The following is a 16,427-nucleotide window of genomic DNA, read 5'->3' on the forward strand; positions in this document are numbered from 1 at the left end:
GACACTAAATAGGCGGAGTTCGTGTATTTTAGACAATTTCATTGGTTCTAAAATGAACCCCGGGGCGCCGGACAACAACGAATGCACCCGGTGTTATTGTCCAATCAGGAGACTGATGCTGTGGAGGCTCGCAAGGCATGTGAGCCGATGAGAATGCGTGAATTAACATAGGGGTGTGACCAACGAGGGCGCGCGGATGCTGGAACACTGCATGTCAAGAGGGGGGAGTAACACGAGTTCGCGCATCACCCAAACCGGTTCAGACCGGGTGCTGCTGGGAGGTTTGGTGAATACCAACGCCTCTGTCTCCATGTTGTGATGCTGAAATAAATGGATGAAATTATAACATAGCTTCAACAATCGGATGCTCAAACTGGATTTCTTAGCTGTAGCCTAATCGAAACGTTGATCGACAGCATACATTATAAGGGTCCGCAGCCTATTTAGCTCCGCAAAAGCAATAGCCTGCTATGTAGGTCCCCTGTAGCTCAGTTGGTAGAGCATGGCGCTTGCAACGCCAGGGTTGTGGGTTCATTAACCACGGGGGGCCAGTATGAAAATGTATGCACTCACTAACTGTAAGGCGCTCTGGATAAGAGCGTCTGCTAAAAAAAATGACTAAAATAACTAATGTAATATCCCCAGAAGAGTATGTATACCGTTGTGAAGCACTCAAGAATAACTAAGCACTTTCGGTCACGGATTTTTGGAATCCTTCAAAATAAGAGTATACTTAATATATATTCAACTTATAGGGTGCTTTTCAAAGAATCTCAAAGCGCTTCAAAGCACACGAACAAGACAAGTAATTTAGAAAAACAACATCACAACATCATGAGATGGACAGTCATTAGAAAGTTCATGGCTTGAGTATTCTGTACTCCTGAGTGGCGCAGTGGTCTAACTGTGCCACTAGAGATCCTGGTTCGAATCCAGGCTCTGTCGCAGCCGGCCGCGACCGGGAGACCCATGGGGCGGCGCACAATTGGCCCAGCGTCGTCCAGGGTAGGGGAGGGAATGGCCGGCAGGGATGTAGCTCAGTTGATAGAGCATGGTGTTTGCAACACCAGGGTTGTGGGTTCAATTCCCATGGGGGGCCAGTATAAAACAAATATGTATTCACTAACTGTAAGTCGCTCTGGATAAGAGCGTCTGCTAAATGACTAAAATGTAAATGTAAAATGTATTCAAGCAGGAAGAGAAAGTCTGTGGCAGGCAGGAAGCGCGGTCTCATCAAGGTGTCTCGCTGTCTCTGGCTTTTCTGTAGTAGAGCTCAGTCAGATTATAGATGAATAATTAGGGCGAAAATGAGCACAATTATCTATATATTTTATAGTAATTATAATACAAATAATAAATAAACATATTTCTATAATAAATATTAAGTGATTTTGTGGCCCTTAAACAGCTTAAATGCAGTATGTTTTTCATATTGGACATACATATTGCACCATACATAATTGCCTGTATGTTGTGTCGCAGGAAAAAGGGGGATCCATTCTCCTCAGGAACACTTCTACTTAAATACAGTACGTTTTTCATTTTTGGGCTGTTATTTGTATTACTGTATTACTGTTGTTATCATAATAACTATCTAGTAATCAAACAATATTGTCAATGCTATAATATCAATTGTGCTATTAAGGATATTCAAAAAATATATATTGTTAAACAAAATTCTAAGTGGGACTTTTATTTTAAAAGGAAATCGCCAAGGTCACGGGCTTATTCTTGCTCTTTCTTTTTCTTTCTGGCTTCTAAGAGGTGGTGTGTATAATATGGTCAAAGATGGTAGATATATGAAGTTCACTCAGGCCGTTTACCATAGAAAAAAATGGTCAGTTCCGGGCTACTTAACCCATAGACACCAATGCAATAGCTGCTGGGTCTGGTCTACTTAGTTCATTGACTTTCATTGAACCACACAAAAACTGAAAAAACCTTTGAGTGGGGTGTCTCGCTTCCTCTTCCGTCTCTGGTTTCAAGAAACAAGATCTCATGTAGTTTTTCTGGTAGAGCGTCAGAATAGTTGGTTTGTAGGCCTTTTTTTTTTGTAGATTCCTTTTTGTAGGCCACCGCATTTCAGGTTATGTGCATTCGCGTACAAAAAAGCAATAGCTCTTTTTTTTCTTCTCCCATATATGGAAAAAATACAGTAAATGGCAAAAAAGACAGTAAAAAAATAAATCATAAGAAACAAGGTTTTGAAGTGTCTGTCCTATATCTACCTTCATACATAAAACCGGTACCGGTTAGCTTTAGACGAGTCCCATGAGACTTGTGCAAAACGGAGAACACCATCCTGTTCGTGAGAATCTCCCCTTTACACATTAGTTTGTAGGTTAAATCGTTCGGACGCTACAGATGTTACCATAGATGTTTTCGTGAGAAGACCGATTTTCGGGATGTCTAATGGTCTGACAAACACCCACGCTCTGCCACCTTTCACTGCAGATGCGAAAGTGCGACACTGGCGGATAAAGTGGCTTGAAACCCATCCAATGCAAAAAACAACAACAGATATCTCTAGTTTAAACTGACATATTGTGATGGGGATTTTTTGTTATGTAACTTAGATTTACGCACCAGTGCATCAATCGACATTAACTTGGTATTACATACATAAACATATGGGGTGTTTTTTCCTAGTCTTCCCTCATTTGGAATAATATTAATTAATGCACAGGTAATAAGCCATTTGTATTTGCTCCCTGGTCTAACAAAGCCAGGGTGTGTTTAAGTTCAAGAACTTCAATTGACTTTGAATGCATTTTCCCTCCCTAGGCTGTCTTTTTCCCCCCTGAGATAGGACCTGGAGGCTTATGGTGTATGTCAATGGGTATACACTGAGTGTACTAAAAATTAGGAACACCTAATGAGTTGCACCCCCTTTTTACCCTCAGAACAGCCTCAATTCATCAGGGCATGGATACTCTACAAGGTGCTGAAAGCGTTCCACAGGGATGCTGGCCCATGTTGACTCCAATGGGATGCTGGCCCATGTTGAATCCTTCTTTAACCTGTCTCCCCCCCTTCATCTACACTGTTTAAAATGGATTTAACATTAATAAGGGATCATAGCTTTCACCTGGAGTCACATGGTCAGTCTTTGTCATGGAAAGAGCAGGTGTTCCTGTTTTGTACATTAATTTTAACCCACTGAAGTCGGTTACGACGCCGAACTGCAGTCAGATAAAGAACCTGATGAGGACGACGAGCACGCAGATGAGCTTCCCTGAGACCGTAACACCAGCGGTCACGAGTCATGATGTCAGTCAAATTCCATGTGACTGTTTAGTCAGGGTAACTAGGCTTCTCCAAGCTCTGATACTGCTGATGGTCATCAGTAGCCTACCAAACTTGCTAACTGCCTGGTACTCCACACTCTATTGTCCCTGCAATCACTCTGACATCAATGCAAATGTAATCGAAAATCTAATCAAACACTTCATGAGAGCCCATGAGCTCATGTTGCGCAACATTTCTATAGGCTATGCAATTGTGTGAGAAAACAGAGTGATGACCTCTATTAAAAAGAGGAGGATCCCATCAGCTTTCTATAGGCTAGGCCTACTATATTTATTTCTCAACCTTCCTAGTATTAAGCACATTGTGTCATGAACCCTGCGTCCTGAGTCTGTTCCTGCCTGTGTTGCCGTTTTTCTGCTCTGAATCTCCTGTTTCCCGAAGGTTCCTGAACGCACCCTGTCCGGTTGCCGGGCGATGTTGCTAGGCAGGTGATCTCTCGATTACCCACACCTGCTTCTCATCAGCTTCGGCACACCTGGTCCTGATCATCACCCGTTCATAAGCTCTGACCTGACATCCATTCCCTGCCGGATCGTTAGCCATTAACATCATTCTCCCGGAACCTTCACCCAACCCCTGCCGTGCCATCAGTTAATCTGCCAATTCACCACCACCTACTCATCTCCGCCACCCGCTCCGTCTCCTGGATTATTCTGCATCTTTTGAATCTGTAAATAAACACTCACATTCGTTCAACTCACCTTGTCCTGGTCTGCTTCTGGGTTCGGTCTTAGAGAACCGTGACAGAACGATCCGGCCAGAAATAAACCCAGCGGACCTGGACTCTGTTCGCCGTGCCATTACCCATCAGGAAATGATGTTGGGACAACACAGCACGGCGCTACAGGAGATAGCGTTGTCGGTTCGGAACTTTTCTACCAGTCTGACGAAGATCCAGGCTCAGCTCAGTTTGCCGGTGGAGAATCCACCACCGGTTTCACCTCTCTCGCCTGCCGCTTCTGGAGCTGTGCCCTTCCGTGAGCCCAAGGTTCCGACGCCTGATAAGTATGAAGGGGATTTGGGAAGATGCCGTTCCTTTCTTATGCAGTGTGGATTAGTGTTCGATCTACAGCCCCACTCTTACGCCACAGACAAGGCTAGGATAGCCTTTGTTATTGAATTGCTGCGTGGTAGAGCCCTGGAGTGGGCTTCAGCCGTATGGGAACGACAGGACACCTGCATGGCGTCATACCAGCAGTTCACGGCAGAGATGAGGAAGCTGTTTGACCATCCAGTCCGAGGTAAGGACGCAGCTAAGCGCCTGTTTTCTCTTCGCCAAGGAACTTGCAGCGTTGCCGACTTCGTAATCGAATTCAGGACATTGGCTGTGGAGAGTGGGTGGAATGAAGAGTCACTGCAAGCTGCCTTTTACCAGGGGCTGTCAGAGCAACTCAAGGATGAGTTGATCTCCTATCCGGAGCCTAGTGACCTGGACAGTTTGGTAGCTTTGTCTATTCGGGTGGATAACAGAGTTCGAGAGAGAAGGAGGGAGAAGCAATGGGGCCCGTCCAATCAACCAGCTTCTCGGTTCCCAGTCGGGTCAGGAGGTGGACCAGAACGCGTCGATCATTGTCCACCACACGGGATTAGTGGAGAGGTCCTGCCTCCAGATTCTGAACCCATGCAAGTGGGGCGGCACGGGTTAACCAAGGAGGAGCGCCAACATAGACGTAAGACCAACCGCTGCCTCTACTGTGGTAGTTCGGGACATTACATCTCCACTTGTTCCCAGCGGCCGTCAAACTGCTCGGCTCGCTAAGTTTGGGAGGACTTTTAGCGAGCCAGTTTCAACCTCTCAATACCCCTGTCAGACCCCGTTTCCCGGCTACCCTCATGAACAGGAATCAGAGTTTAGCGATTAACGCTTTCGTCGATTCAGGTGCCGATGGAAGCTTTATTGATGCCGACGTGGTGGAACAGCTGGGGCTTTCCAAGGAGCGATCACTGGAAGCCATTGAAGCTACCACTCTGAACGGCAGTAGTCTGGCACGTATCACGATGAGGACTGAACCGGTTAAGATGCTGTTGTCAGGGAATCATTCTGAGGTTCTCATTCTTCATTCTGCCTTCTCCCCATGTTCCTCTGGTCCTTGGATACCCCTGGCTGAAAGAACACAATCCCACGTTCGATTGGGTGACTGGCAAGGTAACTAGTTGGAGCATTGATTGTCATGCTAACTGCCTCAAGACTGCCTGTTCCCATTCTGTTCCCAGTCAGGTTATTGAGGCTAACCCCCCAGATTTGTCCCTGGTTCCCGAAACATATCACGATTTGGGGGAAGTGTTCAGTAAGCAGAGGGCTCTGTCACTCCCTCCCCACCGACCATATGATTGTGCCATAAACCTGTTCCCTGGAGCTGCCTATCCCAAGGGACGGTTATACAGCATCTCCCGACCTGAACGTGAGGCTTTGGAGACCTACATAAAGGAGTCCCTAGCTGCTGGTCTCATTCGTCCCTCGTCATCACCCCTGGGGGCAGGATTCTTCTTTGTGAGTAAAAAGGATGGCTCTCTTCGACCTTGTATTGATTATCGGGGGTTGAATGATATCACGGTCAAGAACAAGTATCCCCTGCCCTTGATGAGCTCTGCTTTCGACTCCTTACAGGGTGCTACTGTGTTCACCAAGCTGGACCTACGCAATGCGTATCATCTGGTCCGGATCAGAGAGGGGGACGAGTGGTTGACTGGTTTCAATACACCGATGGGTCATTCCGAGTATCAGGTGATGCCGTTTGGACTGACCAATGCCCCAGCAGTGTTCCAGAGTATGGTGAATGACGTCCTGAGAGATATGATCGGTCTTTTTGTGTTCGTTTACCTGGATGACATTCTAATCTTCTCTAAGGAGCTTTCCAGCCACGTCCAGCATGTCAAGCAGGTTCTGCAGCGATTGTTGGAGAATCGCCTGTTTGTGAAGGCCGAGAAGTGTGAATTTCACGCCCACACTACATCCTTCCTCGGGTACATCATCTCCAGGGGAGAGATTAGGATGGACCAAGAGAAGGTTAGGGCAGTTCTGGATTGGGCCCAGCCCGGTACGAGATTGCAGCTCCAGAGGTTTCTGGGGTTTGCGAATTTCTATCGTAGATTTATCCGTGATTACAGCCGTGTGGCCGCTCCTTTAACTGCCCTGACTTCTAGTACCAGAACCTTCAGTTGGAATCCTGAGGCGGACCGAGCATTTCTGGATTTGAAGAGGCGATTCACCAACGCTCCGATTCTCTCTCAACCTGACACTGCTCGTCAGTTTGTCGTTGAAGTGGATGCGTCTGATGTGGGGGTTGGCGCCATCCTGTCCCAGCGATGCTCCACTGACGGTAAACTCCATCCCTGCGCCTACTACTCTCGTCGTCTTTCGTCTACGGAGAGGAACTACGATGTGGGTAACCGGGAGCTCCTCGCGGTGAAACTTGCCTTGGAGGAGTGGCGCCACTGGTTGGAGGGGGCGGAGCAACCGTTTGTTGTCTGGACTGACCACAAGAATCTTGCTTACGTGCAATCGGCTAAACGTCTCAACTCCCGTCAGGCCAGGTGGTCGTTGTTTTTTGGACGCTTTAATTTTTCCTTGACGTTCCGACCGGGGTCTAAGAACGGCAAGGCGGATGCCTTGTCCCGGATATTCTCCAAGACGGAGGAGAGTGGGGCCAAGACTGAGACGATTCTTCCCCGGAACCTTGTCGTGGGAGCCGTTATGTGGGAGATTGAGGAGGAGGTTATGGCGGCCCTTCGGACGCAGCCCGGCCCCGGTAACGGTCCACCCGGTCGGTTGTTTGTGCCTGAGTCGGTTCGTTCGGCTGTCCTCCAATGGTCCCACGCCAGCAAGATGGCTTGTCACCCTGGCGTGGCTCGGACGATGGCGTTTCTACGCAGACGATTTTGGTGGCCTGCCATGGGAGAAGATACTCTGAGGTTTGTTGCTGCCTGTCCAGTTTGTGCGCAGAACAAGAGTGCCAATCGGCCCAGCTCTGGACTTCTTCACCGCCTACCGATCCCACGGCGACCATGGTCGCATCTGGCCCTGGACTTTGTCACTGGGTTGCCCTCTTCTGAGGGGAACACGGTCATTCTGACTATTGTGGACAGATTCAGCAAGTTCGCCCACTTTGTGCCCATCTCCAAGCTTCGCTCTGCCTCTGAGACGTCCAAGATCCTGGTTAGGGAGGTTTTCAGGGTCCACGGATTGCCCAGTGACATAGTTTCCGACCGTGGCCCTCAGTTCACCTCTGCTGTCTAGAAATCCTTCTGTTTGGCCATTGGAGCTACAGTCAGTCTCACATCTGGATTTCACCCCCAATCTAATGGAAAGGTGGAGAGAGCCAACCAGAAGATGGAATCCACGCTGCGCTGCCTTGTTTCCTCCAACCCCACCTCTTGGGCCTCTCAGTTGCCTTGGGTTGAGTATGCTCACAATACTCTCCCTACTTCTGCCACTGGGATGTCTCCCTTCCAGTGCCTATACGGCTACCAACCCCCCTTGTTTCCTTCTCAGGAGAAAGATCTCTCTGTTCCCTCTGTCCAGGCCCACATTCGTCGTTGCCACCGGACCTGGCATCGGGCCAGAAAGGCCCTCCTTAGAGTTTCTGACCGGTATCAGCTCCAGGCGAATCGTCGCCGTATTCCAGCCCCCGCTTATGCAATCGGAGATAGGGTCTGGTTGGCTACACGGGACCTTCCTCTGCGGACTGAGTCAAGGAAACTGTCGCCGAGGTTCATTGGTCCGTTTGTGGTGGAGAGAGTGATTAATCCTGTTGTGGTTCGACTCAAGTTGCCTAGTACGCTCAGAGTCCATCCCACCTTCCATGTCTCCTGCCTCAAGCCTGTTCTCCTCAGCCCTCTGTTGCCCCATCCACCTCCTCCTCCTCCTCCTCGGATGATCGGAGGAGGTCCTGTCTACACGGTGCGCCGCATCATGGATTCCAGACGGCGGGGCCGGGGTTTCCAGTATCTCGTGGACTGGGAGGGGTATGGTCCTGAGGAGAGGAGTTGGATTCCTCGGCGTCAGATCCTTGATGCTGACCTCCTTCGTGACTTCTACCGCCTCCATCCTGGCGCTCCGGGTAGTCCGCCCGGTGGCGTTCGTCGGAGGGGGGGTACTGTCATGAACCCTGCGTCCTGAGTCTGTTCCTGCCTGTGTTGCCGTTTTTCTGCTCTGAATCTCCTGTTTCCCGAAGGTTCCTGAACGCACCCTGTCCGGTTGCCGGGCGACGTTGCTAGGCAGGTGATCTCTCGATTACCCGCACCTGCTTCTCATCAGCTTCGGCACACCTGGTCCTGATCATCACCCCTTCATAAGCTCTGACCTGACATCCATTCCCTGCCGGATCGTTAGCCATTAACATCATTCTCCCGGAACCTTCACCCAACTCCTGCCGTGCCATCAGTTAATCTGCCAATTCACCACCACCTACTCATCTCCGCCACCCGCTCCGTCTCCTGGATTATTCTGCATCTTTTGAATCTGTAAATAAACACTCACATTCGTTCAACTCACCTTGTCCTGGTCTGCTTCTGGGTTCGGTCTTAGAGAACCGTGACACATTGCTTCTCTTTAAAACAGGAGTATAGCCTACCTGACTGGCATGAAAATGAACCACGGGTAAAGTGTCCTCCATTCACAATTTAAGTGCATAGATTACATGAATGGCATATAATTATAATTACATGTATTTTTTTCCGCGCTGCCCCTGTTGAGACAGGTGCATGATAATGGTCCATTCTAAATCAAAACAAATTTCACAAATATTATTTAATATATGTAAAGATTAAATCAAGAATAGTGTGATGGGTGACAATATTAGCCTATCACTTGTGAATTATGCCCATCTTAAGGCAAACAGCGAATGCTTTTTTTTGCAACTTTTTCAAAACATAGTCGCACACCTCATGTAACCTAGCCCATAGGCCTATATGTTTTGATAAGGTTTGTATCACAACTAAAGTGGCCAAATAACTTCTTAAAATGAAGCACATGAATCCGCTTTACAATGGGTGTAGAACCTAACTGGCATACATACGCAGCGCGTGAGTTTCAAGTTTGGGGAAGATCATTTTCACCATAAAAATGCACCTTAAAAATATAAACATTACATGCAGAATCGCATTTGTGGTCACTTTTGAGAATGGTGTTTTCCTGCTAATGGAACATTCACTCTTATAGCCTATTGCCGTGTGTGCATTGCTGCGGCGCTTATAATGTGAAGAAATAGCCTAATAGTTTATCAACATTTTATGCAATCAGTTGCGTCAGGCTCATTACCTAAAACAGGTTTTTTGATGCTAGTGGTTGTATTAATTTGGGATCTATTGCATCCCACAACTCTCCTGGACTATGTTTGGAATATTTATTTATCCTTTGTTCTATGGGGGATAGTAGATTGACATAGGCTAGTGCCTTTGCTGTCCGTTAGGCCTACTCATCTTGTTGGCTGACGAAAAGTAAATGTGGACAGTTCTTCCAATATCTTCAATATGCGCTTCGGAATTGGATAATGACGCACGCAGTTGAGTCCCTCTCACTTGTAGCCTGTGAGAAAGACCTGATCATGTGACTGAGAGCCATGTGAGTGAGAGGTGCTTCGGCATGCAGCGGGGAGAAGGGAATTATAATTATTATATTCAGCCCGATATAACGCCCACTGGCCGCAAAAGGCATGGATATTTTTAGGGGGATTATGGCCACACAAAGGGGATGCAGTCGGGAAATTCGAGGCATTATCAAGTGACAAAGTTTCGTGACCGCCACAGCCCTAGTTGTGCAAACCCACAGTTTCAGCATGGCTGGTCTCAGACGGTCCTGCAGGGGAAGAAGCCAGATGTGAAGGTCCTGAGCTGGCGTGGTTAAACGTGGTCTGCGGTTGTGAGGCCGGTTGGACGTACTGCCAAATTCTCTAAAATGACGTTGGAGGCGGCTTATGGTAGAGAAATGACATTCAATGCTCTGGCTACAGCTCATCTGTGGCATTGTGTTGTGTGACAAAACTGCACATTTTATAGAGGCCTTTTCTTGTCCCCAGCACAAGGGGCACCTGTGTAATGATCATGCTGTTGAATCAGCTTCTTGATATGCCACATCTGTCAGGTGGATGGATTATCTTTGCAAAGTAGAAATGCTCACTAAATGGGATGTAAACAAATTTCTACACCAAATTTGAGAGAAATATGTTTTTTGTGCGTATGGAAAATTTCTGGGATCTGCTATTTCAGCTCATGAAACCAACACTTTACATGTTGCGTTTATATTTTTGTTCAATATAGTTAGTTACATGCACTAAAAGGGAGAAATGTGTACATATTGAAGATGCGCATGCTCCTTCCCAGAATATAGTTTTGTGTCTGTTTTCAAAGGATGGAGCTAAGAACATTAAAAACTTCATAGTTAAGAACACTACAAGATATGGAAGAAATTGAAACGTATTTTACAAGAACTAGTATCACTCCCTAGAAACACAACCTTTCAGAATGAATTGATAAATTGATCCACATGGAAAACTAAAGGAATAGAAACCGTAAATGACTTGGTAATAGGAAATACAGTTATTTTCATGACAGCTTTAAAAAGCAATTCTGGGTTGACCAATGTAGATATTTTCAAATACATGCAACTTAAAAGTTGTATATCAGAAAATTGTGATTTGTAATCTTTTGGACATCAGAGCAATCTTGAGGGAATCTTATTTGAGTCAGAAAAGTATATTGATATGATAGGTAAGCTATACAAAACCTTGCAGAGAGCATATCCAACTGACAATCTCTTAGAAAAAAATATAAACTATTGAAACCAAGATTTTAAAATAACTGATATTGGCACAAGATGGATGGAATGTTGTAAAATAACTGACGAGATTACAGTTAACGAAAATGTACGCTTCATCCAGTATACATTTCTGTATAGAATTTATTATACAAAAGAAAAAATTCACAAATTCTACAGCACAACGGTCATGTCTGAAGTGTAAAACTACTACTGACTCAATAATTCATGCCTTCTGGGAATGTTACAAAATTCAAAAGTTATGGGCGGAGTAGGACAGATGTATGTATTGCAACGTAAATTTACTTTTAATTAGTCTGTCTGTATATTTCAAGACTTGATTTATGAGGGTGCAGTGAGATACTCGATGGGTTGCACAATACTTTTCTCATCAATTAACTTTGAAAAACATATACTGGAAATCAGCCAATCCTCCGTCGTTCACGAAATGGAAAGGTCAAATGCTTTATTATCAAAAAATTGAAAGTGCGTTGGCGACTGAGAGAAACAAAATCGGGCAGTTTGAGGCCATGTGGCAGAAAGTGATAAGGGTGCTGGAGATAGGGGTGTGTGCTAGTGGGTCTGGGCAGGTGTGATGTAGTGATGTTTGTATGTTTTGTATTGTTTATAAATTATACAATCTTAGTTGTATATATATATATATATAAAAAACTATCGTTATCCCAGGTTCAGCGGCAACTCGCCCATTAGGGCGTTAAGGGCGCTGCCCCACTTGTGATTGGTCAAAAATTTTTATAATTCATGTTTTAAATGCTCATAAAAGTGCGGTAAATGTGTAAATTTTCCTGTTTCAAAAATATATTTTTTCAAAACAAGCAGTTCAGTTGCTTACTACTCTGCACCTCAGTGACTGCCAGCAGCAGCTCCGCCTCCCGTGGGCGCATAGGCCATGCGAACAATGCTTGGATTGTTTTGCCAGCTATTTGCTATGAGGGGGGAACTGCCCCAATGAAATCGTAGGATTTCATAGAATAAATTATAACAGCACAAAGTAAATGGACCGTCCTGGGGTGCTCAAATGTGCCTCCGTTCAGTCAGAACTTCTGGGTCTGCTCTAGTCTCCCAGTGAGTCTCTCGCATCAGACGGCTTACTACCGCACGTGAGACTAGATCTGCTCTATCAGGTACAGATGGTGCTAAAGCAAAAAGCTAATTATAATTCACTTGTAAATAAATAATCATAACAGTCATGGGAGCCTGGGACCTGATAAACCGGACAACTATATCCAACAAGAGTCAAAGGACGGAGGGATACACTAGCTAGAACATTTTCGTTGCTGATCTGGTAGGACAAAAAGCATGGCCAATTTGATTGTTTCCCCCCATGTTGTTCATAGGGATCTACTGTAGGTGATGTTAAGTTGCGTCAATTCAAATCTGGTATTAGGAACAAAAGACGTCAACACGACTTCTAAGATATACTTGTATTTTAATTAATGCAAAACCTTCAATGGTAAATATGTTGTTCGTATATACGGGTCCACTGAAATACCACGCAGGGAATTCAGAGAACTGATCCATTGTTCTAAGTTCTTCTTCAAATACTCTGACAGAGATAGTTCCCGCTCCCTGCTGGCCAATCAGAGTAGAGACTGAGCGTGGTTTAGACTTATTCAGCCAATTGTTGGCGCACAGGCTGGTCCCAGCCCCTTGGCGCTTTACCGTTGCACACTGTTGCCAGGCATAAGTTGTTATCATCACACCCTGTAGAGTCAGCACCTTTTTGCAGTACACATGTCCTTGAGTATGATGGTTTAACAAAGAGGCAGTGTGTATGTGTCTGTGAGAAATACAAGTCTGTCTCACCCTACTCCCTAACATTCTTCACATGAATCACAGCTTGTTATGTGAAACAATCTATATCAGTAAAGTACAAACCTATTATGTTTAATCATTAATGCATTCTTTCAAAGCTAGGCATCACATCTAGATCCCCACAATCCCCCTTTTCACACCCACTGGGTGTGAACCCAAAACAAGAAATTTCAGGGAAATTCAGGAATCCCCCTATTGACACCCTCTAGGGTGTCACTCATTAAAATACAATACAAACAAAAAGAATCACACTTTTATTAATAGGCAATAATGATAATAAAAAGGCCTTCAGTCCTTCCATCTACACCTAACTTGTACTAGGTTGGCTACCCAGCCACCCAGGAACTTCAAACCTTCACATAAGGAAAGACAAACATTCACAATGGTTAACTTGATTAATAAAGCATAAAACACAGGATTAATAGAACACAAAACACAAGATTATTAAAACATAAAACACAAACAGGGAAGTACATTTTGGCCCCCTTTAGACACCCTCTAGGGTGTCACTCCACCAAGCCTGGTAGGTCATATCCTTCATTCCTTAGGTCGGAGTCCGGGATTGGGCCGTATCTCACCATCTTCCATTTACCAAATATGTTGTCAAACCAACCGTTTAGGGAACTATCAATACCAGAGTTCTCAGCCAGTTCGTTCACCAGTGTGGTGAGTCCCTGAAGCGCTTTGGTCACAGACCCATCCGGTGCTGTATTGTTGGAGATGAAAGTACAGCACATAGATCCAAACAGAACACAAACTCCACCCCGCTCAGCCAAAAGCATATCTAAAGCTATTCTATTCTGCCATGCCATTAAGCTAGTTGCTGCTGTCTGCTCAGCCAATCCCTTTATTGCATCACGAGTGTGGTTTATAAATCTTTGCTGGTTATAGTAAATATAATTTATCCAATCTACGTTTTTATTAATTGTTGACCACCAGAATAGACTTGATTCAAACCCAGCTGCAATCTGATTCCTAGCTTTGAATTCTTCTGGAACCCCTCGAGGTACTCCTATCCCATCAATATATATCCTTTCATCAAAGGATCCCGGGAAGAGGTCCCACTTTCTACGTGACAACTCACCAGTCTCTGACACGTTTGATTGTTTGCGTATGTAGGTGAGTTCACAATCTGTTATCACCACACAACCATCAGATGTCAGCACGGGCCTGGTTTTGGCTCCTAAAATCCTCTGGCTGCAAAAAAGAGGAGAGATTAGTCATGGTCTCTTTAGTTGTGATATTCTCTGTGTGGGAGCAGGAGCTAAGATGCCCTACCCTGTATCCTATCTTACTAGTCCTAGAAAAACAATAAGAATCCCCTGAGACTTCAAACGGAGGCAACCTAGGCCGGGGTGACTTTGTTATCGGGAGATACAGATAGTGCAAGTTACTTCACCACATTCCCAGGTGGCTTGAACAATTTAATCATGGAGGATAAACCTGACGGAGAGTTAAAGCCTGTCAAGGGGAACGGAGTAGTTGTTAACCTTGGTTTGGCTGTCCCACAGGCATAACAGTCCTCTTTAGACATAGTTCTTGCCGTATACTGAATCCATTCCAACCACAGGTTAGGATCTCTATACCCCGTCTCCACCTGTACTACTTCCTTCAGGTCTATAGTTTGCACTATCTTCACCACAGCCCCGGTCTCACTACCTCCCTCAGAGAGGTTTACTCTATAGGGTGCCCCAGTTGAAGAGGATATCTCACTTGTCAGGTCTGTAACCTGTTTTAGCGTAATTCAGACTTTCAGACAGTACCTACCCTTATATGGGTCGCACTGCCATTTCTGGTAATTCCCTACTTTCACAATACTACACCTGTCCTTAAACTGTGTATGGAGATTGACATACACCCCCCCCCATAGTCCCAGGATGTACATGGTGACATACATATATATCTCCCATCCTTTACGATACTACCAGCCAGTAGTCCCCAACTCGTCCGCAAAGACCTCAAAAGGTGATGTCCTTCCCTAAAGTCCCTAGTACTTTCCCTTTCCCTACGTCTAGCTGTCTCCTATGCCTTCGTAGACTGTGCTCAGGTATTATTTTATCAACTTGTGTTAGGTTAACTACTACTTCTGGCGGATCAGGAGGGTTTGAGTGTGTTAGGAATATGGCCCCCACAATCAGACAGCTACCTACCGTCAGGAGACCTGTGAATCCCCACCCTCGCCCTGAAAACATGTCAGACGCCGGAGGCCAACCCATTGCTTTACCTTCTATCGAACTCACACAGGGATGATCAGACAGGGTAAGGGAATCTTCGTTAAGGAGCCAACCCCCGAGCCCTAGTGGTGATCGGTTCTTTCTCCTAACTCTGTGTTTGTTTGTCAGGTGTAGCTGGGTTTACCTTTTTGCAGTGTGTGACATGCACCCAGGTGGATCTCTCAGCTATTCCAATGGCAAAGGCAGTGACCAAGAGGACTTGGTAGGGCCCTTCCCAACAGGCCTGCTTCCATTTTTTCTACTTTAGGGACTGGATGCTGAGCAGTCACCTGGTTAGATAGAGTGGGTCACCTTCTCCTTTAGTACACCTGTGGGGAACAAAACCTCTGACATACGGGTGTGGTTAATAAACTATCTTTACACATGTTCAGCTCTCAATTTCTATTTCTGACTTTATTATTTGTATTATTTTTGAAAGTATTTTGTCCTCTCCTTCGTATATATTTAATCCTACCATCCCCCTTTTGACACATGATTTGCCCATGTGTCAATATTACCACCTACCTAAACAATCACTTAGGTAATATTGGTAATTCATTATCCAATTGCCATCCCTTATTTTTATTTTTTATTTTTTTTAGACTGTCCCTTGCTTCTTTATTGCTCCTCCCTTCCTGATCTCATTACTAAATAAATGATCTAGGTTATTGCTGTTTCGCATTAGATTGTGCCTTCCTCTGATTACTGCAGCTCATTGCATTAATTTAGTTTCAAATACCAACTTGTTGTTTATTAAAGCATACTAAAAATGAAATTTAAATGACAACATTTGATAATACCTCAATTTACTTCTATCCCGTAAAAGTAATCCAAGATTAGTACAATTGACTAGCAACAGGTATCCCTCATTCAGGGAAAGCTCTCTCTCTTCTGTTATTTTATGGATCAAATCATATATATTATTACTAAATTATAATCTTCTTCACACTTTTCACAGTATTATAAATTACCCTCAACTTAGTAAAATAAACTATCTTAAAGTCCTCCTCTCACGCCTTTAGAATTTACTAGTGTGGATGATTAATTAACACCAGAAAGTTAAAACAGAGTTCAGAGGTCATTGAAATCATTCAACGAACTGTTCCATCCCATAGTATACTAAACACTAAACACCATTATTCTAAATATTTCATAAATGTTACTTATCCCAAGTGTTCATTAAGTCCTCATGACATTCATTCTCATAAGAAATCATACATACCCCAAACTCAGCCAAAACCGAAAAACTCCATAAAATTCACTGTGCGTGCTCCTCTAAGACCTATCACCCTTAACCTGCTGAAAACCCCCCAAAA

The sequence above is a fragment of the Coregonus lavaretus genome, assembly GCF_964263955.1.
Source record: "Coregonus lavaretus genome assembly, chromosome: 22".
Classification (NCBI taxonomy): Eukaryota; Metazoa; Chordata; class Actinopteri; order Salmoniformes; family Salmonidae; genus Coregonus; species Coregonus lavaretus.